At 36.1% G+C, this 24,060-nt stretch overlaps 1 protein-coding gene across 1 annotated transcript in view; it reads right to left on the bottom strand.

Moving 5' to 3' along the window:
* Positions 1–22,113, bottom strand: part of RCAN2 (regulator of calcineurin 2) — a 339,493-nt gene extending 317,380 nt beyond the window's left edge. Inside the window, exon 1 of the mRNA XM_003769119.3 lies at positions 21,765–22,113. The gene's annotated coding sequence lies outside the window, so the exon portion shown is untranslated. The remainder of the gene's footprint in view (positions 1–21,764) is intronic.
* Between the last annotated feature and the right edge of the window lie 1,947 nt (positions 22,114–24,060).

Genomic DNA, 24,060 nt, shown 5'->3' with positions numbered 1-24,060 from the left:
TTGAAAGGCATTTGGGAAAACTAATTGACTACCAGATCAGAGATGAAATTTTAGTAGGAATAAAAAGTGAACTTAAAAAAAATAAAATACAATAAACCACAGATTTAATACTGTAGAAAATAATTAGAATTTTTAGAACCACAAAGGCTCCATCTCCACCATTATGTTTCTCTGCTAGATATCTCCATTTGGCATCCAAATAATTCTGTGAAGTCAACATACCCCAAAATGAACCCATCTACTTACCTCACAAGAATGTCACTTTCTAACATCTACCTTTGTAATGATGACATTGCCATCCTCCAAGAGACTGGGACATAAATCTTATTAATCTTGCTAATAAATTTCCAAGTGCTATAGATTCTGCTTCTCAATATCTCTCTCATTATCTGCCTATTCAATAACAATAAAAAATAGTTACTAAAGATCTCCTATATGCAAGACAATGTGCTAAGTAATGGCAATACAAAGGTGAAAAATTACATAATTACTAATCTTAAAGAGCTTATAATCTTTAAAAATACTTTTTATTGCTATTTCGAGGATATATTATATCAAACATCTCTCAGTATCCATTCCTCTTTCTAAATAACTATCCCATACAATAAAAGATTTTTTTTAAGAAAAAGAGGAAAAAAAGGAAAGAATTATTTTAAAAAATGACTCAACACATTGAAAAAACTGAAAACATATATAGTCAGCCATATGTATGTACCCCACAACTTTACAAAAGAGTAGAATATGAATTCTTATATCTTTTCTTTGGGCCTAGGCTTCCTCTTTATAATTCTGCCACATTCACTTTGCTTTTTTTTTTTTTAAACTAGTTTTTATTGATCTCTTTTGTTTTATACATTATCAAAATTTCCCCCAGTTTTCCTCTTATTCTTCCTTCCAAAAGAATATCTCGTATACTCAATAGCAATTTTTAAAGACTAAAAGAAAAAGAAGTAGAAAAATCAACATAACTGATGAATACAAAAGCCTTAAATTTTGTGCAATGTGTAACACATGTGGACTTCTCATTTCTGCAAAGAGATGGGAAAGTCTTCTTATATCTATTCTGTTGATTCTTGCTTGTTTTTATAATTTTGCAATATTCACTTTTGATTTGTTTCTGCATGTATATTTGGTTGTTCTTTCTATATACATCATTTTAGTCATTGTGTACACTGTTTTCTTGGCTCTGTTTATTTTACTCTGCATCACTTCACATAAGTCTTAATGTGCTTCTCTATCCAACAGAGTAATATTCCATTACAATCTTTTAAAATCACATTGTATTTAGTCATTTCCCAGTCTATGGGCATTTATTTCATTTCCCATTCTTTGTTTACCACAAAAAGTATTGTTATAAATATTCTCATGTGGGGACTTTCTTCTTATCAATGAATTTGTAGGGTATTTTCCTAAAAGTCAAATAGTTTGATATAGCATTAATACTATAAATTAACTTTGGTAGTATTGTCATTTTACAATAGTGGCATAGTCCAGTCATGAGCAGTGAATATTCCTCAACTATTGAATACTTGTATAAATTAAATTACAAAGTACTCCTTAAAGAAAATTATTTCACTAAGAATAAAGGAGGAAGGAGGTTCTTCCAGGTATTAGTGTGGGAGTAGAGAAGGGATAGAGTACATCCTCTCACTACTACCACCATAATAAAATACTTACTAATACTTACCAAGACTATTGTGTAAACCTTTTAACAAATCTTCTTGCCTTTTGTCTTTTCCTTCTCCTTCTACTTCTCATTATTTCTTAGGTCTTCTTCATGATCCATTGTTCTGATTATGTTTCATCATTTCTCAGATACCTTCAATATCTATCTGTTGACTATCAGATTCCTGATAAATACTATGTTTGTTCAATTCCTGCTGAATATTAAATAGTTTCCCAAAGTCTTAGTACTACAGTTTTCACACTTAGTATATGAAATGGTTTCTTTGACTTCCTCTTAGATAAGACTAGCAAAGATATTTATACAGAGATTTCCTGTACATCCAGATGAAAATATGAAAGTAGTTTTTTTTCTCTTGTGCTTCAAATTTTTTAAATGTTTAGAAATTTTATAGAGGGCCCCATTAAAAATGTGCATTTATCAGAATTAAGCTACTTCTTAGTCAAGTTAATCTGAACTAATCTGAATTAATCTGAAAGGATAAATTCATTTTATATGTGTTTTTATTATAATCTTCACTTTACAAATAAACTTTTTAATGAAAACAATATTTAACATTAATACAACCACTTAAACTTATTTAATAGCCACTTACTCTTAAATTCACTTTAATGAATGAAAGATAATACTAAAAAATTCTCCATATATATCATGGGGCAATTAGGGGACTCAGGGGATGGAGTGCCTGGCCTAGAGTCAGGAAGACTTGAGTTCAAAATTAGCGTCAGACATTTTCTAGCTATGTGATCTTGGTCAAGTCACTTAACCCTATTTGCCTCAGTGCCCTCATCTGTAAAATGAGGTAGAGAAGGAAATCGTGAAACACTCAAGTATCTCAGCATAAAAAAATCCAAATGGGGACCTGAAGAATCAGGCAGGATTGAAAACAAATGAACAATAACATTGTTACTCCAAAATCTACCTTCTTTCTCCCAGTCTCATTAATAGAAACATTCCCTTGAAATAACAAATATGTATAGTCAGGCAAAACAAATCAATTTACTAGCTGTGTCTGAGGACACACATTTGATGCTGCCTATCTCCTCTCTGCAAAGAGGGTAGAGGATTTGTTTCATCATAGGTATTTTTAATTCATGATTGGCTATTGCTCTGAGCAGAATTCAGAGTTCTTTCAGAATTGTATTCCCTCACATGATTCTTGTGGTCATCCCCAATGATCTGCTAACCACACTATCTATACAACAGTTCAAACAAGTATCTCCATATTTCTCTAAATCTGTCATATTCCCCATTGCTCCTGAAGTAATAAAATTCCATTACATTAACATATGACAGTTTGTTCTGTCATTCTCCAAGTGCTGGACACCTATTCTATTTCCACTTCTTTGCTACAATAAAGTGTTGCTATAAATACTCTTCCACATATGAGTCCTTTCCCTCTGACCCACTATTAAGTACATGCCTTTTAGTAGTCTTACTGGGTTAAAGGGTATTTACAATTTGGTGACTTATAAAGATATAATTCCAAATTATTTTCCAGAAATATTCAGTTCATCATCATTACCTTTCAACCAGTTTAGTTTGATAATAATGATAATAATAATAAATGTCATTTATTGAGTGCCTACTAAGTGCCAGGCACTATGTTAAATGTTTTTAAAATTATTATAAGTTTTATAAATTACATTTATATGTTAAGATATAATAATATAAAATTACATTTATATTCATATACAAATTATATATTTTCATAAATTATATCCCTATGTGATATAATTCTTTTTTCATAAATATAAAAATTACTATGAATAATTATCTAATTTTATCTTCACAATAGCCCTATTAATATAACCCCCATTTAACAGACAGACAAATTAAGTAAGTGACTTGTCCAAAGCCATAATTATTATTTAGACTTCAATCTTCCCGACTCCAGGATCAGCACTCTATCTACTATGATACCCAGTTGCCTAAAGAGTACTATAGTATTGCTTCATATAATATATAATTGCTTCAAATTAGAAGTTTCTATTTCACCAAGAAATGAAGAGGGAATTAGTCAGCACTATGGAATAGGAATTGAGATTCTTGTCCAAAAGTAGAATGGAAAGTAGTTTTCTCCTGTAAGATTGATGTAGGCCAACTAGTTGGGAAAGGTCCTGAAGGAATATAATATTGTTCCCATCACTTTGGAGGAGATACCAAGTTCCTTCAAAGGCAGGGACTATTCAGATGTGTCTTCCTATCTCCAATATTTCACATGATGTCTGACACATAGTAGGAATTTCATAGATTTTTATTCATTGACCTAAAATGGGTCTTGCACAGGCCTGCCCTGTGAATCATTTCAGTTTTTAAAACATGGTCAGCTGCTGAAGGAAACTTCTGGTAGGTAGAGGAATTCAGTTTTTGTTATGCTGTTCAATAGTATCTGATCAGATTTTGGATTGTATCATGTGGAAGTAGTGTCAAAATGAGGTCCCTTAATTGCTTGAATTCTAAACAACTTTTTAAATAGCTGAAGACAGCTATCATGTTCCCCTTTTCCAAAGTAAACATCCAAATTTCTTTAAATTAATTCTCATATGGCATATTTTTTGGAATCTTTCACCTTTCTAGTTCCCTTGTAAGCCAGAGGTTTTTAACCTAGAGTCCACGGACTTTAAAAAAAAGTTACACTGTTCAATAGTATCTGATCAGATTTTGGATTGTATCATGTGGAAGTAGTATCAAAGTGAGGTCCCTTAATTGCTTGGACTCTAAAGAATAACCATTTAAATAGTTGAAGAAGTTATCATGGTGCTCCTAAGGCTTCCCTTTCCCAAAGGAAACATCCAAATTTCTTTAAATCAATTCTCAAATGGCATTTTTTTTGGAATCTTTCACTTTCCTAGTTCCTTCCTACATCAGGGGTCCTTAACCTAGAGGCCATGAACTTTTTCTTTAAAAAATCTTAATATAGTTGTTATTAAGCTATTCAGTTGTGTCTTCCTCTTTGGGATCCCATTTGGAGTTTTCTCAGCCAAGATACTGGAGTATTTGCCATTTTCTTCTCCAGCTCATTTTACAAATGAAGAAATTCAGGCAAATAAGTGACTTAAACAGGGTCACACAGCTGGAAAGTGTCTGTGGCCAGATTTAAACTTAGGAAGATGAGTCTTCCTGACTTTAGACCAAGCATTCTATCCACTGAGCCACCTTGCTGCCCCCTTGTTAGCCGTGTTTCAGTTTAACTAGTTTCTTTTGTAATTCATGTGTTTCTCTGAGAAAGGGGTCCATAAACTTTACCAGAGCCAAAACAATCTATGGCACAATCAAGATTAAAGGACCACTGCTCTATACTCCACACGTTTGTCCATATCCTCTTTTGACATCCAGGACTATATGAGTAACACGTAACTATTATCAAACTGTACATCACATTTCAATTAGAGTCTGGCCAACAGCAAATAAAGAAGGACTATCACCTCCCTTATTTTGGATACTATAGTTCTACTCACATACCCTAACATGGTATTTTGATTCTATCATTCTTTTCATTATTTACAGTCATGTAAATCCCCAAGAGCAATAGTGCATCAGTGACAGATGGTTTGGGGCCTTTAAAATCATTGCACAATTTCTCAGGTTCAATATAGCCAAATATCCTTCCTCCTCCTCCTTTGTTCAAAGGAGGCTATAATTTGGCACATTACTTAACCAGTTACATGCCATAATCTGGACAATATATGTTTTCCATAATCTTGCACATTGTGATTATGGATTTTGCTGAAGAAAACTAAATTCTATGATACATTTCAATTTAGATGAGGCAGTGAGATGGCACTGTGTATAGAGTGTGTATAGAGCATTGGAGCTAGAATCTCTATAAACCTGAGTTCCCATCAGATCTGGTTGTATATTCCTGGTCAAGTTACTTAACTTCCATCTGCCTCAGTTTCCTCACCTGTACAATGGGGATACTAATAGACCCTACCTTCTAGACTTGTTGTTGAAAATGAAAAAAATGAGAATATACTTGTGAAATATTAGATAAATATAAGTAGCAGCAGTACCAGTGGTAACAATAGTAGAAGTAGCAATAGTAACAATGGTAGTAGTAGTAGTAGTAATAATAATAGTAGTAGTAGCAGAATTTTACCTGTACAAAAGTGTTTGGAAAATTTCATTTTTTTAAAACCCCTTTGTTAAGACTTTATGTACCACATAGTTATATATTAAATTTTCTACTCCTTTTTTTTAAATTAACAAATTAATACATTCTTTCCCTTCCTTTTTACCCCTCTCCCAATCATTCAGAAGGTAAACATTTATTGAGCTCCTATTATACAAGGCATTGTGCTACGTGCTTGGGATTAAAAAATATATATATCAGTCCCTGACCCCGAGTCTTAAATTTTTCAGAGATGTTACATTTCTATAAGTAAGTAAATCAAAATTATATTCAAAGTAATTGAGGAAGGTAAGAATATCAGTAACTGAAGAATTAATAACAAAAAAAAACAAAATTAAAAAATAACTTCTGGAGAATGAAGCTGAACTATGACTTGAACAAGGTTACTAATGCTATTATAATCATGTTTAAGGCCTCTCTTGATGTCAATCAATATCCAGTAATTTGTTGAAGTAATTTCCATACACTTATCTATTATAATTCATGTAATTTTGATACATACATCACAGATACCTTATCCAAAGAGAATCTCAGAAACTTAATTTTTGATTACAAGCCAGACCCTTTTCTGAAGATAATAAATAATAAACTCAGATGATCTTTCATCCTTTGTAATTTTCTGCGAAGGTATAATCCTAAAGATGTGCCAACTAACTTTCTGCATATGATCACCTAGGGAACTATCTGCTCCCTACTCATTTTTTTTATCAAGAATATATCCCGGACCATTATCATAAAGATTTCAGAGAGACAAGAAAGGAGGCATATGCATCTAATTAAATATTATGAGATTAAATTGAGTTTTTTGGCTGCCAAGCAATATTATGATATTTGTTGTTTTTGATGTTACTAAAATCCTTAGTTCTTCAATTTTTTAAAAAAAGTTTTTATTAAATGTGAAAAAACACACTGAGAGATAGAAAGGGGACAAAATTATCGATAGATTTTCCACATATGTCCAATTTGTGGGCAATTTATGAGAATTATTGTCTATAGCACCTTCATAGGGTCCACAGTTTAAAAAAAAATGTTTTCCAAGAAAACAACCCAAAATTTCAGCGAAATGGAAAGTGCCTGATAATATTAATCATTACCCTGAAGTCATTGCTGGGCTTCATTCCACTAAGTCAGTTAAAGATTAGGGTGGGTGTAAGTGCCTGTTGGCTGATGAGAATGCTTTCCTTGTTGACCACACTCAGAAAAACCATCAGCAACTGCAATTCCCCCCCCACCCCCTTAGAATGACAAACTCTAAGTGTATGGGAAGATCTAGAATCCTGATAATTCTGACATTGGACTTTCTGTTCAAGCCTTTTTCCAGTGACATTCTTGAAAGACTAAGTACCATGGGAGGGATTTGGGAGCTGAATGCCACTATCATTAGAGATGATGAAAGCAAAATTTCCCTGACCCCTTGGCTAAGAATAGTCCTATAGTCGGAGAGATGGAACTTCAACAGTGGTCATTCTCTTTAATGATAGACAAGATGCATGAATGCTATAATTCATGTTATTGCACTGAATTCTAATAGGTTTGATCTTTCATGAGGAAATCTATTAAAGCTTGAAAACAGAAATGGCTAGTACATTGAATTGGTACAGAATCAAGACCTCCTCCTTTAAAGTATTCCTCTGCCTTTTTTTTTTTTAAACTCTACCTCACTCCAAATCTCTGTTCCTTTTTCATTTCTCCTCAGGAAACTTTTTTGCCTTATAATTCTTCCCTCAGGAGCTTAACTGTTCTTGTTCAATCATTCTCCATGACCCCTTGGAGTTTTTATAGCAAAGATATTGGAGTAGTTTGCCATTTCCTTCTCTCACTCATTCTATAGAAGAGGAAACTGAGACAAACAAGTGACTTGACCAATGTCACCTGGCTAGTAAGTGCCTGAGATTAGATTTGAACTCAGGAAATTGACTCTTCCTGACTCTTGAGAAGCACTCTATTCATGATACCCTGCTGCCCTGAACCATTTTGATTGTTCTGCTATTTGAGGCAATAGGAACATTGACTTTGCTGTATTGTAGTTTTGTTTGCCTTGGTTGGGAGGAAGGAGAAATTAGGTTAGAAAAATAGATTTAGAACTGGAAGGGACCACAGAGATCATCTAACCTCATTTTACAGATGAAGAAACTGAGGCCCAAAAAGTCAAGTGATTTACTCAAGTTCATACAGGTGATAAGAAACAAAGGTAAATACCCAGGTCCTCCAATTAAAAAATCTGGCATTCATTCCACTGCACTGCAGATGACTCAATTACAATAAACAAATAAAACTTTGGTTTTGGTCAGGTTGTCTCAAAAGAGGTAGAGTCATTCATTGCTAGTTCTAAAGGTGTGCATCAAATTTTACAAGCTTCATCATATAGTGAAATGATAGACTAACAAGCATAATGAGATACATACTTTGAACATGGCCAATGCAGAAAATTGTTTTGCTTCCCTATATTTCTTATAGAGTTTCTCTGCCCTGTCATTCCCCACCATAATATCATCCCCTATATTCCCATGCCCCAAGAAATAGGCAAGAGAAAATAAATAAATGCTTGACATTTGAAAGAAAATAAATGCCTGATAACTGAATTGAATAAATAAAAATCAAAAATTATCATAGATTTTGACCCAGTTGCTCCATTGCTGGACATAAACTCTGAAAGTATTATCAAAAACAATCAAAAAGAGCCTTCTATTCAGAGATATTCACAGCAGTATTTAAAATGTTGGAAGCAACCTATTGGTGTGATAATCCATGGAATTGTGATAAATTAAGGTGTCAGAATATTATAATATGATTAACATTGATAAGGACCAATACAAAAAAAAAAAGGAATCCAGAAAGACCTTTATGAAATAAAGAAAAGAAAAAATAGAATTAGGAATATTTATGACCGTCTAAGAAGAATCTTGAATGAGAATGAATAAACAAACCAAAGAATCAGAAGGGAGAAAAGAAACAGAGAAATGGCTGAAAAATTATTTATACCCCATAAATTAAAATTAACTTAACTTTTTATTACTAAGCAAAATAAAGCATTTCATTTAAAAAAAAAAAAGGTAGCTCACAAGAATATAAATGACATAGATCCCAAATCCTCTATGAAATTGGAATTCTTCAAGGTTGGCTCAAGTAAGCCTGGGATTCAGAAGCAGTAAATGAATTTGATCCAAAATGTGCACTGGGGGATCCTCAACTGGCCTTGGGGCATGCTGGGGCAGTAGCCACCAAAATCTGGGAGATCAGAAGTTGGACATAACAATCTGGTCTGGGATGGCTCTTGGGCTAAAAAGAATCATGAAAGATGAGTTGGCCTATGGGAAATTAAGGTCAACAGGGTTAAAAAGTTAAGTTACCACCCAGTTTGGGACTGAATAGTCTTCTACATACTTTTCTAAGTACCTTACTTTTTTTTTTCTTTTTTTTTTTTCTAGATTGGTATAGTTTCCTGCCATCTGGAGTGTGCAACAGACAAGGACAAAAAGGAAAAAAGCAGATGCTTAGATTCAGGCATGCAACCACGATGGAAAACAGCTGAAAGAGGAAAGGTGATTAAGATTCCAGTGCCACATAGCTCTGAAATCAGGCATTCAAGTAGACTCAAAGACTAAAGGAGTCTGGGAATTCTATGACTCAAATAGAGATTTAGAAATGAGGAAAGTTTAGTATAGTTATTAAGGAGAAAGCCTAGGTTATTAATCAATCATTTCACCTCCTCCCCCTCCCAGATCATTTTCAAAGAGGAATTAGAATCTCCAAAAACTAACCAAGATGAAGAAAAATAAAAACTAAGCTTGGCTCAAAGTCTTCGTATGTAAGGATTTTAACCACAAATCCACAATTAGTAGTTAGTAGGCATTCACAATGTACATTGTGCTAATTCTTAGAGATACTGAGAAAAGCAGAACTGGTCGTTGCCTTCAAGAAACTTCTATTCTAATTAAGAGACTTCCTATGACTAAGTAGGTACACACAAAATATAGAGAAAATAAGCTTATTTAAATTGAAAACCTATAGGTTAATCAATGAGCATTTCAAAACTGCTCCTACCAGGCACTATGCTAAGCTGGAGATTTGAAGGATAACAACAGTTCCTGCACCCAAGAATCTCACATTCTAATGAAATTATTGAGATTGGGAAAGGATCCCAAAAGGTTGGGAGTCACAGACCGATGTCACGAGGTGTCTCAAAAGAATTTGCAGGCTTGAACCCATATCCAAGTCAAGGAACAAAGTTTATTGTAATTGTAACACCAGTTGAAGTGGTCTAAATTCCAAGAAAATTTAGCAAAGAAACAGAAGCAAGAAGGCATATTTTATCTAGTTCTTCATGTTATAGATATGCTAATTTTATGGCCTATGGGTAGAACCAAGGAATGGTTTCAAGAATTTGGTTATCACTGACCAATAGATTATCTATCTGACAGTGCAATAAACTGAGGAGTGGTCTATCCATTATTGTCTCAGGAATTTGATTTGTCGGACTATCCTGAGACCAAAAGACTTTAGAATCAGATAGATTGTTAGAACAATAGTATTCACTATTTCAGAGTCTGTAATAGTTTGGACATGTATATTTATTTCGTATTTAATTTATACTTTAACATATTTAACATGTATTGGTCATCCTGCCATCTAAGGAAGGGGATGGGGGGAAGAGGAGAAAAATTGGAACAAAAGATTTGGCAATTGTCAATGCTGCAAAATTACCCATGCATATAACTTGTAAATAAAAAGCTGTTTTTAAAAAAGTAACTAATGGCATGTCCATTGGAAAGCTTGCTGTCCACTATTTTGTTATTAATAAAAGTTAATGATACACTTTAAAAAAATAGTATTCTCAGGTTAGATGTGGGGGTCTTCAGGGATACAAATTTTCCAAAGCCAGAGGACTTTAGAATCACTGATAGAATCTTAGAGTAGAAGCCCCCCAAGGTCACCAGATCTTAAAATTACTGTGATATCTCCCTGGAAGCTATACCATATCATAAGGACTCATGTAGGAATTTCTACAAAGATCAGTGAAAAAGAGATTGGGGAAGGAGGGGAACAGAAAGGTTACTGAAATCATATCTCCTAAGGGCTGCCTGACCCTTTAATCACAGAATTCAAGATGTGATCAGAGCCCACCTAGATCCTAGGTCTACCTAGCCCTACTCCTACCCAAAGGATGAATCTTCAACAATTTCTTCAATAAAAGATCTATTGAATTGAAGATCTCCAGTGACCAAGAACTCATTCACTCTTCTACCAAGCTCTAGGCCACTGTTCTGTTAGATTGGTCAAGAACTATCAAGGAATTTACAGATCATAAAGGGAGCTTCTGAGCTTCAATTGGTACCTAGCTTAATCATTGAATGGGTATGGCCTCAGTCAAAATGAGAACTTTTGAAGATCTTAGCTTAAAAAGACCAAGGTCTCCCATTTCATCTAGAGCCATCTTCTATCTTCTTGATCTACATCTTGCCATTGAACCCAGATGGCCCTTGAGGGGAAAGTGAAGCAGATGACCTTGCACAGCCTACCTTTACTTAAATTAAATACACTTGCATGTCATGGTATCACCTTCCTTATGTCATGGTCCTCTTCAAGAATGAAGGACAAACAATAACAGCATGGAAGAGAATATCTTGGAAGGGAATTCCCTAAACCAATATAACTCCAAGTCTGCTCCCTTCCCATCCTCTCTGCAAGATGTAAAACTAGCAAAGCCAGAATATGATCACGGGACTGCTTGCTAATCACACATTTTCAAAACAATTCATGTAAAATATGGCTCTAAATGTACAGGTAGAAGGTGAGCTAGGACAGTCAGCAGAGAGAATTTGCATCTGTTCCTAAGGCAAAGCCAAAAACAAAGATAATTGATAGATTCAAACAAGTGTATGTTATAGAGTCACTGAATTTTAGAGGTGAAAAGGACCTTAAAGATCATTTTGTCCAAGTTCCTCATTTGACAGATGAAATAGTAGCCCAGCATGAAGTGACATATCCAAGACCATATAGTCACAAGGGAGAGAGAAGAACTTATGTTTGAGAAATTAAATACATAATAGATCCCTCCAGCCATATGTTGAACTTCTAGGTTTTCCTAATCTGTACCTGTTCTAATTTCAGAGCTATCCTGGGGATGCTGATTTGGACTAAGAAAGCACGAGTTTGTCAAAGAACTTGACTCAGTCTCTCCTCATCCCCTAGAGTCAATATTCCCAAAGTAGCTCTCAACATCAGCATTCAGAGACTTTCATCATATAGGAGCTGGAACACAACTTCTCATGACTCCAGACCAGAATAAGAACTTGACACTTGTCTTTTTGAGACAAATAAAATTGAACCAAACTTTAGAGCCCTAAAAAGGAACCTCCAAAAGTTCTGTGTATTACCAAAATACTGAGAAATGGATATGCCTTGAATATTCCACTTTCAACCTCCAGACTTTGCTACCATGCCATAGCTTCCTGCTCCTTTGGTCACTGCTCTCCATGCCTCCCAATACTGAGTTTGTCCTGGAATCTCTATTTTGAGGAAGACAACAGATTATCTATCAATTCTCCATTCTTAGTCCCCATACCCCAAAGGATATCCCCATCCCTAATTTTCCAGTCCCTATTACAATGTAAGATCCTAGAAGGCAGAAACTTTTTCTTTTAGTTTCTATTTGTATCTCCAAAGCCCAGAAATATAGATGGTACACAGCAAGTACTCAATAATGCTTGTTGACTTGTCTACCAAAGCTAAAAACTGACAAGCTATAATAATTCACATTTATAAAGAGCTAACAATCTATCTGATTCTAAAGTTTTCTGGTCTCAGGATAGTCCCACAAATCATTATATCATTTCAATCTCACAAAAATTTGGTGAACTAGATGTTGTAATCCTTATTTTATAGATGAGGAAACTGAGGCCCAGTAAGGATAAATGACATTGCTAGTGTTTAAAATGTAATTTGAATTAAGAATTTTACTATCCCAAGTCCAGCCCTAGTTTCATTCGTTCAAGCCACTACCTTGAAATCACTCTCTTAAACTAGAGTGTTTAATTTTAAACAACATCTTTGAGGATGACTATTAAATAAAATTAAATATTGAAAAATAGACCAGGTAGTAAAGTAAGTGCTACTGAATATCATTCCTGGCTAAAATGTAAATAGTCTGCTTAAGGTTGTGACTTTGTCACAGTGAAAGCCTGAATACTATTAGTGTCTTCTGCAGGAGACACATTCAGCATATTCATGAAACGTGGCCCTGTTTGCACTTACCTTGTCAAGGCAAAAAGATTATTTGTTCTAGTTATTAGTTCTCTCCAGTAAATGAAGATGTTTTTGAACTCATACATGTAGATATTTCCATTTTTCCATTTCAAAGATCAACTGACCCTGTATTCAGTCAGCTAATTTTTTAAAAATATCTATCCTTAACACAAATGTAAACAGAAGCCAGATTCGTGAATAGTGAAACTGGGTAGATTAGGTGTCTGTCCTGAGTGTATTTCCCATTGTGTCTATGATTATCTTTCTCTTTGTGATTATTGTTTGTGCCTTAATGTGGGTGTTCCCTAGGAGAATCTCTTAGGACTTACTGAGCTGCCAAACTAACTGAGGTTTTGGACACAGAAAACAGCAAAGAAATTTTGTTGTGATGAATCCTTGGCACAAAGACAGTGAAGCCTGGATTCCCTGGCAAAACTTTCTGAGGCATTCATTATCCTAGTGCATGTTGGGTTAAGGTCTACAGGCTCCATCAGAAATCCCAGGAATGTGACACTATTGCAGATATTAACCACATAATATTTGTTCGTTTCAATCAGCAAGCATTTAGTAAGCACCAATGATGTTCCTTGAATTATGATAAATACCAGGATGGGAGAGAAGTGATAGAGGTTGGAAGAAGGATAAAAATAAAACTTAAGAAATTTACATTTTATTTAACATTCACAATATATCAAGACAGTTGATTGATTCATTCATTTTAAACTAATAGCTATTTGGTTCAGTGTAGAATAAATTAACATTCAAATAAGGTTTTTTTTTGTTTGTTTGAATTGACAAGTCAATTCAATAAAAATGGTCTATCTAAAAGCCCCATGGTATAGGGTAAAAGCAAGCAGTTATCCCCAACATAGCCCTCAGTTAGTCAATAAATTATAGTCTACACTATAATAATCCTCAGAAAGTCATAGATTGATCACTAAAGTAACATCTTAACCAACATAATTTAGCACCTATTAGAAACAGCACATTTACAGAATAGCAATTTTTCCAAATAAAAGCATCACTCAATTTAGAATTAAAGGGAAAGGGTTTAAACCTTAGCTCTGCTATTTACTTCTGTGACTTTAAGCAAATTATTGGATTTCTCTGGACTTCGCTTCTCTGCTATGTAAAATGAGGGGGTTGGACTGGATCCCTTTGAATTAATCAACAAGCATTTATGAAATGCCTGTTACATACCAGCCACATAGCTAGGGTGCTAGAGATACAAATAGAGCAAATGAAACAGTCTCTGCTAAAAAGGAGTTTACATTCTCAAGGGAAAGACAACTGTGACATATGTAATAAACATTTGCAGAATAAGCATAAAGAAAATAAATACTTTGATCCTATGTCCATTTGTAGACAGATGAAACTCTATGAGTATGTTAATGTTATAAGCCCTGTTTCACTATGCAGTACAATTACAGTCAGTCAGAACCAAGAATTACAAATTTTGAGTTAGACTGGTGTTAGAATAAAAAAAAATAGTGACCCCTTGGGAGAAGGGAATAGATGGGTAAAGTACTTATTCAGACTTTCATAGTTTAGAGCTGGGAGCAGCCTCCAGACTCCTTGTTTTATAAAATACACTAACAACTACAGAAGGCAACTGGCTTGTCTAGGATTCAGATTCAATTTCTCCAACTTTAAATTTTGCATCAGTATTAGTTGGGTTTGATAGTTCTGAAAGGATGAAACTGATAGAATTTTTGTCCACACCTTCATCTATCCAGAAAATCTCAGCTTTCCAACCCTAGAGGTGAATTCCACTTTCATTTCTGGAAACAGTTACCAAATCAATAGGACCAATGCTTCTGAAGAAGAGGCTACTTCTGACTGTTCCAAAACTCTGTTCACCATTTCTTGGACTTCACAAACCAAAATAGTTCTTTCTGTAATCAGTCACTATCCTTCATTATGTGTCATCTCATCTTAATAAAATGTAAATTTCTACTTCTTTTTTCTCTTTGCCAAAAGATACCTTTATTCACAAGAAAAAGTCATGGACAAAATCCAAAAATAACCTTGTGACATGCTTTTGGAAAGGGGAGACTTTTTTTTGATAGCAATTTATCTTTCCAGATACATACAAAGATAGTTTTCCATATTCACCTTTGCAAAACCTTGTGTTCCAAATTTTTCTCCTTTTCTTCCTCCCCCTCCCCTCATCAAGACAGTAAGCAATTCAATATAGGTTAAAGAGGTGCAATTCTTCTAAACATATTTCCATGTTTGTCATACTGGACAAGAAATATCTAATCAAAAGAGAATAAACAAGGAAAAAAAATACAAGCAAACAACAACAAAATGCAAATACTATGCTTTGATCCAAACTTTTGAAATGCAGACTTCTTCAAAAATCTCACTTTTGCATCGCTAGCCCCAGATTATAACAGTGCCTAGCACATAATAGGTCCTTAATATTTTTTTTATTCATTCAACTCATTCATATCATTCATGCATTCCCATTTAAACACGGCTTCTTATCTTAAATCAGAGATAATGCTCTTAATAGTTCAAGTGTACTTAACTGACTCTATGAATTTGAGCAGATTTGCTCTGACCATTTACCAATTGTTTGTCAGTCCATCTGCAAGATTCTGCATGGATACTATAATATGAAGGTGCTCTGGAATTCAGTATGAAAATCATAACTTTTGAATACTTCACTCCATGGGGTCATAAAGAATGAGACACAATTGGAAAACAACAATAATAACAACAATGAATACTTCCAGTCTATTTTAGAACTTGTAAAAACTTTCAAAGGTACTGGTTTCCTGCCTGAGTTTTCATTCATCTCCTGCTAGGGATACCAACAGAGATTTAATTTGCTCCAATGAACAATATAAACCTATTCCAATTTATACCCATTTTACTAAGGGGTTTTGGAACTTAGGGTCACCTCTGTCCCCAAAACTGTTGTGATGTGAACCCCATTCAATTGACTTAGAGTCTGAGACAGACCCTATTCCTACATAAGCAGACCCTATTCCCTACTTAATTTAATCTGCTTATCCTCATATTTTTCTTCCATATTTCACTATTCACTAACTAGCCTCTTGGATTATGATCTGTTTGTCACCAGTATGCCATGTTTGTCACCACATCCTAAATCTCTGATCTTATTTTTACTTCTGGGTCTTCTAGTTAAACCATGCCCAACTGGAGTATAGTGAAAAGGTTTTTTTTCCCCTATATGAGGAAAATAAAGGATAAAGAAGAGAAGTAATATTTAGTCACTTCTTCAAGCAACCAGTTATTAAATGCCTCCTATATCCAAGTGAAGACGTATCAAATAAATAAATTACTTAGTTGCCAGATTGGAGAGTGGTTCACAAAGTGACTCATATGAGAACTTCATCACCATCATAAAAGGATGCCATTTATTAACATGAAACATTTCAAGTTTTAAGTGAAGCCAACTTTTAAAGTATAAGGACAGAAATGGAGGGAAGTAACACTGGGTCTAAGGAATTAAGAAGGAATTAGGGAGGAGTTGAAGAGAGGTCAGGTTGAGGGATAGTCTCCAACAAATTCACATGGGCATTTATATGACCAGGTAAAAGATGAGAGAAGAGTGGGGTTTTTTTAGATATGTTAACAAGACAGTCTCAGGAAACTGATCTTATTTTGTGGGTGATTATGGTTGATAATGGAGATAGGATGGACTTGTTTAACATTTACATTATTCCTGACAATGAGAACAGAATGAGCTTGTTCAGAGTTTCATCACCCAGGGCATCTAGTTGGTACCATATTGCATGGAGCACTAGTCTGGAATCAGGAGATTTATCTTTCTGAGGTCAAATTTGACCTCAGATACTTATTGTGTGATCTTAGGCAAGTTATTTACCCCTGTATATCTCAGTTTGTTTCTTATCTGTAAACTGATTTGGAGAATGGCAAACCATTACAATATCTTTCCTAAGAAAACCCCAAATGTGGTTGACAAGAGTCAGCATGACTAAAAAATGACTTAATATGCCAGGCACTAAACAAAGTATTAAGGATTTTAAAAAAGGCAAAAAATCTCTACTTTCAAGAAGTGCACAATATAATGGGGGAGATAGGAAACAAACAAGTAATACAGAATAAACCGAAAATGAGAGAAAAAATGCTAGTATAAGCAAATATTGGTATAAACTTCTTGTAGAACAAGAGATTTTAGGTGGCATTTCAAGGAAACCAAGGAAGCCAGAAGGAAGCCTTGGAAACAAGGAGGAAGAGCTTTCTAGGCATGGGGGAACAACCTAAGAAAATGTCTGGAGTAGGTCTTGTTCATGGAACAGCATGGAAGCCTGTGTCACTGGATCCGAGAGCAGATGACATAAATTAAGGTATTTGAAGATTGGGGTTGAGGAGAGTGGGGAGATGTATAGATTATGAAAGTCTTTGAATACCAAATAAAGGATTTTGCTTTTAATCCTGGAGGTTGAGAAGGAGACAATGGAATTTATTGAGTAGTGAGGGTAAGAAGCACATAATGAAAAAAATATATAGATCTTGAGTTAGCAAGGACCAGAATTTTTAATTTGGATCCTAATACCAATCAGTTGAATGATTTTGTTAACATCAACTAGTTGAATGATGTTGTAATGAATTTGGAGTCAGGGAACTTGTATTCAAATTCCAGATCTTACTTTATTTTACCTTGATCTATCAAATGAGAGGATTAACTAGACCATAGTATTTTCAAGCTCTAAAAATGTGTAGTCTCTGACTCATACATGCCATTTAACTTCTCTGAGAGTCAGTTTCCTCATCTATACATTGGAGGATCAAAAAAATTAATTATCTCACAGGGCTATTGTGTTATCAAACAGATAACATATATAGAATATCCCAAAAGTCTTTGTGAACTAAGACTTTGCGGACAGCTTATACATAAAATGGCTTACAAACTTTAAAGTCTTCTAGCAATGTTAGCCATTAATATATATTTTTTTACTATCTCACAGGCTTATTATGAAAAAGGCACATTGCTAGTACATAAATGCTATAGAAATATGAATTATTGTCCTGACGTGCCTAATAAATGAACATTCTGTGGCATAACTCCTTTTTCTCATGGGCAGAAAGAAATTTTCTGTGGACATTTTGAAGTTCGGGAAGTTGAGCTTAGGCTATTTTGAGAAATGCCCTTCCCCCCAACTTTTTTAACCTCTAGAGAGTGCCCTTCACAGACACTCATTTTGGTTATTTTTTTTAAGACATTGAAAAATAGCTTCTGTTCAGTTTCAGGCTGCTTCCATGTGTAAAAACAAAAATGACCCATCTTGAATCATTCAGCTCTTTCCAGGGGGCACCTGATGGCCAGTAAAAATAAGTTGAGAGGGTAAAAAAATAGTTAAAATTTGACAGACATTAATTAAGCAAAGACTATTCATAAAGATCTAAAATGTAGTAGGGAAAAAACAGAGAAACAACAAAAGTCCAATATTTTGTCCCATCTGTTGTAATTCTGGCCTTGTTAAACTCACCTAGCATCACTAGCTATAGACAATACTGTTTCTTTACTGTGTTCTTGACCAATTAATAAATGAAACTAAAAGTGCTCAAAGCATATGTGTGTTATGTGCCCTCACACACAGTCCATTGAATATCTTGTAGTCAGTATTATAGTTCAGTTTTACATAGCACTTTCAGATTACATTCTTTCATTTCATTCTTAAAACAATCCTGAGAAAGAGATAGTACAGATTTTAATATCTCTCCATTTGACAGGAAAACAAGAGGTTCAGAACAGATTAAAATGACTTGCTCAAAGTTAATAATTGGCAGAACCAGGATTGGAGAACTCAGATTTTGTGATGTTAACTCAGGTGCTCTTTTTAGGATCCTGTGAGAACCATTCTAGAATTGGAAGGCTGGGTAGAGGTCATTTTTCAATCTCTTCATTTTACATATGAGGAAATTGAGATGCAGAGTATTTCAAGGTTAAGTAAGTGGCTGGAGGCAGAGTTGAAGTATAAGTTGAGTGCTTTTTCCAAAGCATCATGGTGCCTGCTATATCAATACAACTTTGGTTTTAACAGAGAGGCTCTTCGTAGTACTTTAAAGGAATAGTTCCTTCCAAAATTATCTTTCTATATCTTTTTTTTCATAGGTACCAAATATCTTAAGCTCATTTGACTGTTCCCAACTTCTTAGTGCAGGGCAATACTGAGGCCCACTTTCCCTAATCAATATCAGCCTTCCAAAATCACCCTCTCTCCTCCTTTCTTTCTCAATTTAGCTATTGTCTGAATCGCCTTTACTTACCCAGTTGTCTTCACCATCACCAACATACTTTAAAAAATATGTGAAAAACTAAATCACACTAAGTTGTTAAGGACTGACAAAAGCATAACAGAAGGTACTTTCCCATAATTGACATTTTAAAGAGGATCTGGAGACTTTAGGGTAACACAAAAGTAGACTGACTTAAGAGACAATAGTCACCAGGTGGGAAGGAGGTGGTCACTCCTGCTCAGAAGTACTTCCGTGTTCAGGCAAATGCTTTCCCATTGGAAAATAAAATAGGACTCAAGGGCACCAAACCCCAAGAAATTTACTATGTTGGGAGGAGGAGGAGGTAAATAGAATAAAGAAGCAGAAAAAAGAAAAGAATAAAAAAGACAATTTTAAAGAGAGCAAAAAATTGGCCTAAATAATGAGAACAGATAGATTTGCAATGTGTATGCATCTCCTTGCCTGATTAGGCAGGTGTTTTTCAAAGGAGTGGGATGAGTACTTGTAAATGACAGTGCTCTCAAGGCATCATTTATGCTAGTCAAATTTTACTCACAAGATAAATCACTAAATTCTCCCATAATCTAAATCAGGGAATTAAACTCTGAAAGAACCAATGGAGCAAAAGCCCAGAAAGTCCTCCTAGAACAATCCTGCCCAATGCTGGAAATGTCTGCTTTAAATAGTCTCCATATAACTAAATACTACTTGATTTGATCTACTTTCAATATGAAACTCATATACTATGCAAAACACCAACTATCAGGGCCCAATGACTGGCAATGCTTGATACAATGGCTTTAAGGTAAAAACAATCAATAAATAGGGTCTGACATCCTGCCAAGTGTCCACCACTACTGTAGAGCCATTGTCAATGTGCTTCTCCCTCAAGCATATTTCCAAGCCACGTAAATTTCTAACTTCATAATACCCTCAAGCTGAGACTATTTAGCAAGTCAGCATGAAGTATTTATTGCCTTTTTTTGTTTCATAATTTTGGATCAGATATAAAAGAGGATGAAGTTGCTGGATTATGTTGTAGTCAAATATCCTACTTTTTCCTAAATAATATTTAACCCTCTTATATGTTTATTTATGGAAAGTCCTGGCTATAGAGAGGTTTGGATGAGGTATCCCCCAAACCTTTGCTCTTTATTAGCTGTGAGTCCTTAGTCAAGGCACTACACCTCCAGGAACATCAGTTTCCTCATCTGTAAAATGCAATATTTGGGATGGATGATCCTTAAAGTCTTTTCAAGGTCTAAGTGCTATGATCTCTAGGAGTCTTCCAGTACCACAGGAATGGGATTTTTTTTTTTTTTTTTTTTTTTTAGGCTTTATGTTTTGAAGCTTTTTTTCCCTTCAATAAGCTGAATAACAGGAAAGTATTTTAAAATTCTTGCCAGCAAAATCATAAAATGATTAATTAATAAATCCATTTTTAACCTCTTCTTCACCACCACTACCACCACCCTTGGCACTGCAGCTGATGCTTGAACTGCCCAATGCATGGCATCAGAAAAAGACCAAACCAGCAGGTACCATGAATTCTGGCTTTATTCTTTTGCAGATGAAGAAAAGAAACTGCATGCCTTGGAAAATGAATCATTAACTCAAAATCCAACAGAGCTGCCCTGGAAAACAAAGCGATCTAAGAAAGTGATGGTATCTCTTGGACAAGTTGAGATTTTCCTGTTCCCTCCTGTGACTTCTAAAGTGAAGCATCCCACAATCCTGGGCCAAGCAGACACAGAACAGTCTAGTTCTTTGACTTTACAAACGTGAAGTTATTTTTAGATGACCCAAGCTAGCTAATTCCCCTCAGGGCAATTTCCCAGCTAGCTCAGCCACCAGGCAACAAGTCGCCCCTTCCCCAACACCCACATCCTCTTACTTCTGGACCTGGGAGGGGTTCTCCTAATTTCTTCCTTCTAGATGCCCCTTCCCCAATTCCTCTTTGTGAGTCCCCAATTCTGGGTATATTATTTTCCTTCCCCTACTCTACTTATCCACCTGCTGCTGCTGCTTGACCTCAGCTACTTAACAAGAAACCCATTTTTCCGTAAAACGGAATTCTTTGGACTGGGTTCATTCGAACTCTCACAGCCACGGAGATTCAGCCGATGGGGTCCCGGAGAAAACGCCTTAGTTAGAGTAAGGGGAGAGGGGGGAAAAGAGAGGGCAACGACCTCCGGTACGCACTACTGCCCGTTGCCCGACTAAACATAGCGGGTGCTGTTCCCCCCATCTCTCATTCCAGACCCAACACACACAATGAACCCTTCCCCCACTTTCCCCCCTCTTCCCTCAAAAAACTGGAAAGACGCGCACTCCCAGACCTCACCACCCCCCAATCTTTGGGGACCAGTGCGGACAGAGCGCTTCCCCCCGCCTTCCCCGCCGCCGGTCAGGCGCATGTGTTAGGTGGGGTGATCCAGGGACTGGCGCTGTTACGTAACTGACCTGCCGAGTGTCCGAGATGCCCCCGAGGAAGGCAGCGGGTCGGGGTCCGGAGAGTGGCTCGGCTTGACTGGGCTGGGCAGAGCAGGGCAGGGTAAGGCAATCTGCAGTTGCCCCGAACGCAGCGAAATGGATGATGGGGGTTGGACTCTTCAGGACGGTGCTCAGGGTTTTCCTCACCTGCCCCTGCTGATGTATGTTCGTGTGTGTGGAAGTGTGCAAATGGGTGTGAATGCCGGTAGTGCGGAGGTACGTTTAAAAGTGTCCACAGCGCCCAACCTGCCTTCTTGGCCCGCAGCAACTGAAAGGCTGCCTAGCTCTCTTCCTCGCTCTCCCTCCTCCCTCCCTCTCTCTTCTTCTTTCTCCCTCCCTTACCTCCCCCCTCCCCCCCCCCCCCGCCCCAACCTCCACTGCTGTCACCCGGGACAAAGCTGTTCCAGGGAGGGGCACAGCAGGACACTGTGGAACCGCGATGGGCGACTCACGTACTCTAACTCATCAAGCTAACCTTCAATCATACCGGAGGAAATTCAAAGCTTTAGGGCTTGGTTCTCTTTTCGGTCTCTCCACCTCTACCACCTTTACCACTTCTCCCTCCCCCCATCCACCCACGCACATCCCACAACTTCCAATCCACCCCAGTTACCACCACCTCCAACATGCTGATGTATCCAGCATTCCACCCAACCACTCCTCCCCATAAGCCTTTCTCCTCTCAGAGACCCTCAATTTTGGGTGCCCTGGTTTGTCCCTGCAAAAGAAGCAGAAAAGATTAACTGACTTTAGCTTGGGTGTCACTTTCACAAAGAGGATGCGATTATAGCTTAAATGACAACAAATGAGAGTGGAGAAGGGGAGTGATGGTTTAGTTTAATAACAGACGTCTGGATGGAGGAGTCAGAGAGAAACTCTAACATTGGGACAGGTAGAGGAGAACTAAGAGAAGTAATTGGATATTAGTTGAGAAAGAAGGCAAAGGCTTGAGAAAGCAAAGTGATAAAGAGACAGTCTGTCTATCTATAACAGACAAATAAGATGAGTGAGACAGAGTTATGACTGAGAGGCAAAAGGGGACTATGAAGAGTTGTGTGTTATAGAAAAGGGGTGAAATTAACTAGGGAGTGTAAGGTATAAAGTAAGGGAGAGACAGAGACAGGGAAATAGCGACAGAGACTTTTAATAAACTACACTGAAAGAGACCCATAGGATTTACAACTGGAAGGTATTTTCTTCATTAGGAGTTTTTAATCTTTCTTGTATATTGTTCCTTTTTTGGCAGTTCTGAAAACCTTCAGACATCAGAATAATGATTTATTTTCTATATTTATAATTTAAGAAATTTTACGTTTCTGTTAGAAGTTAGTGAAAACAAAGTTTAATTTTTTTCCCAATCCAAATTCACAGTATCCCATAAAATCTACTCATGACTTCCTTAGAGGTCTTTGTAAATCAGGTTTAGAACCTCTGCTTTAGATCATCTAATTCAATATCCTTCGTTCATTTAATGAGATTTATTAAGCACTCTATGTATACTGACACTTTGTTGGGTGCAAAGCAGGGAAATACATGGAAACTGGGACAAAAACAAATAATTTCCCTTACTTCAAGTAGTTTGCATTCTCCTAAGGGAAAAGAAAATGTGCCTAAGTAAGTGTGTATGTGTGTGTGTGTGTTTGTGTGCGTGTGCGTGCGTGTGACATACATATATATGTATATATATTATATATAATAACGTCTGCATCATGTAACCATTAAACTTCCTCCAATCTGCATGATCTTCCAAATTTCCCCCAAATATAAATTATTCACAACCAGTAAAGCAATTATCACTTCTCTCCTAAGTCTAAGATACCAAGATCCCGAATGGAGTAACAACCTGTTCTCCTTACTATAAACAAAGCTAATCCCAAATCCTGAACAAATTAACTCAACAACAGATTGCACATCATCCCTTATACTCTGATACAACTATACAACATAATCCAAACAGTTGTGCTCTGGGATTTGGTCAGCAGTCCTTTTGTTGCTGCTGTAGTCTCTACCAATACACTTTTAATTTATCCTCAGTTTACCATTCTAAAGCAATAAGCAACAAAATTTAATTTTACTTCCTACCACATCTTGTATGGAAGAAGTAGAGGTATAGGAAGATGAGTACCTTGTTTTACTCAGGATGGCAGCCAGACAACACGCTGTGCTATACCAATGATAAGCCAGAGAACCAGTGAAGCAAGGGAAGTTACCAATGGAAGATGAAGGGATAGGGTTACCAGTACTGGGGTGAAGGTGAGGGGAACTC

Source organism: Sarcophilus harrisii, chromosome 4, assembly GCF_902635505.1.
Source record: "Sarcophilus harrisii chromosome 4, mSarHar1.11, whole genome shotgun sequence".
In the NCBI taxonomy this organism is placed as follows: domain Eukaryota; kingdom Metazoa; phylum Chordata; class Mammalia; order Dasyuromorphia; family Dasyuridae; genus Sarcophilus; species Sarcophilus harrisii.
Note: the sequence above shows the minus strand (reverse complement) of the source record. Positions and strands in the feature narration are given on the sequence as shown.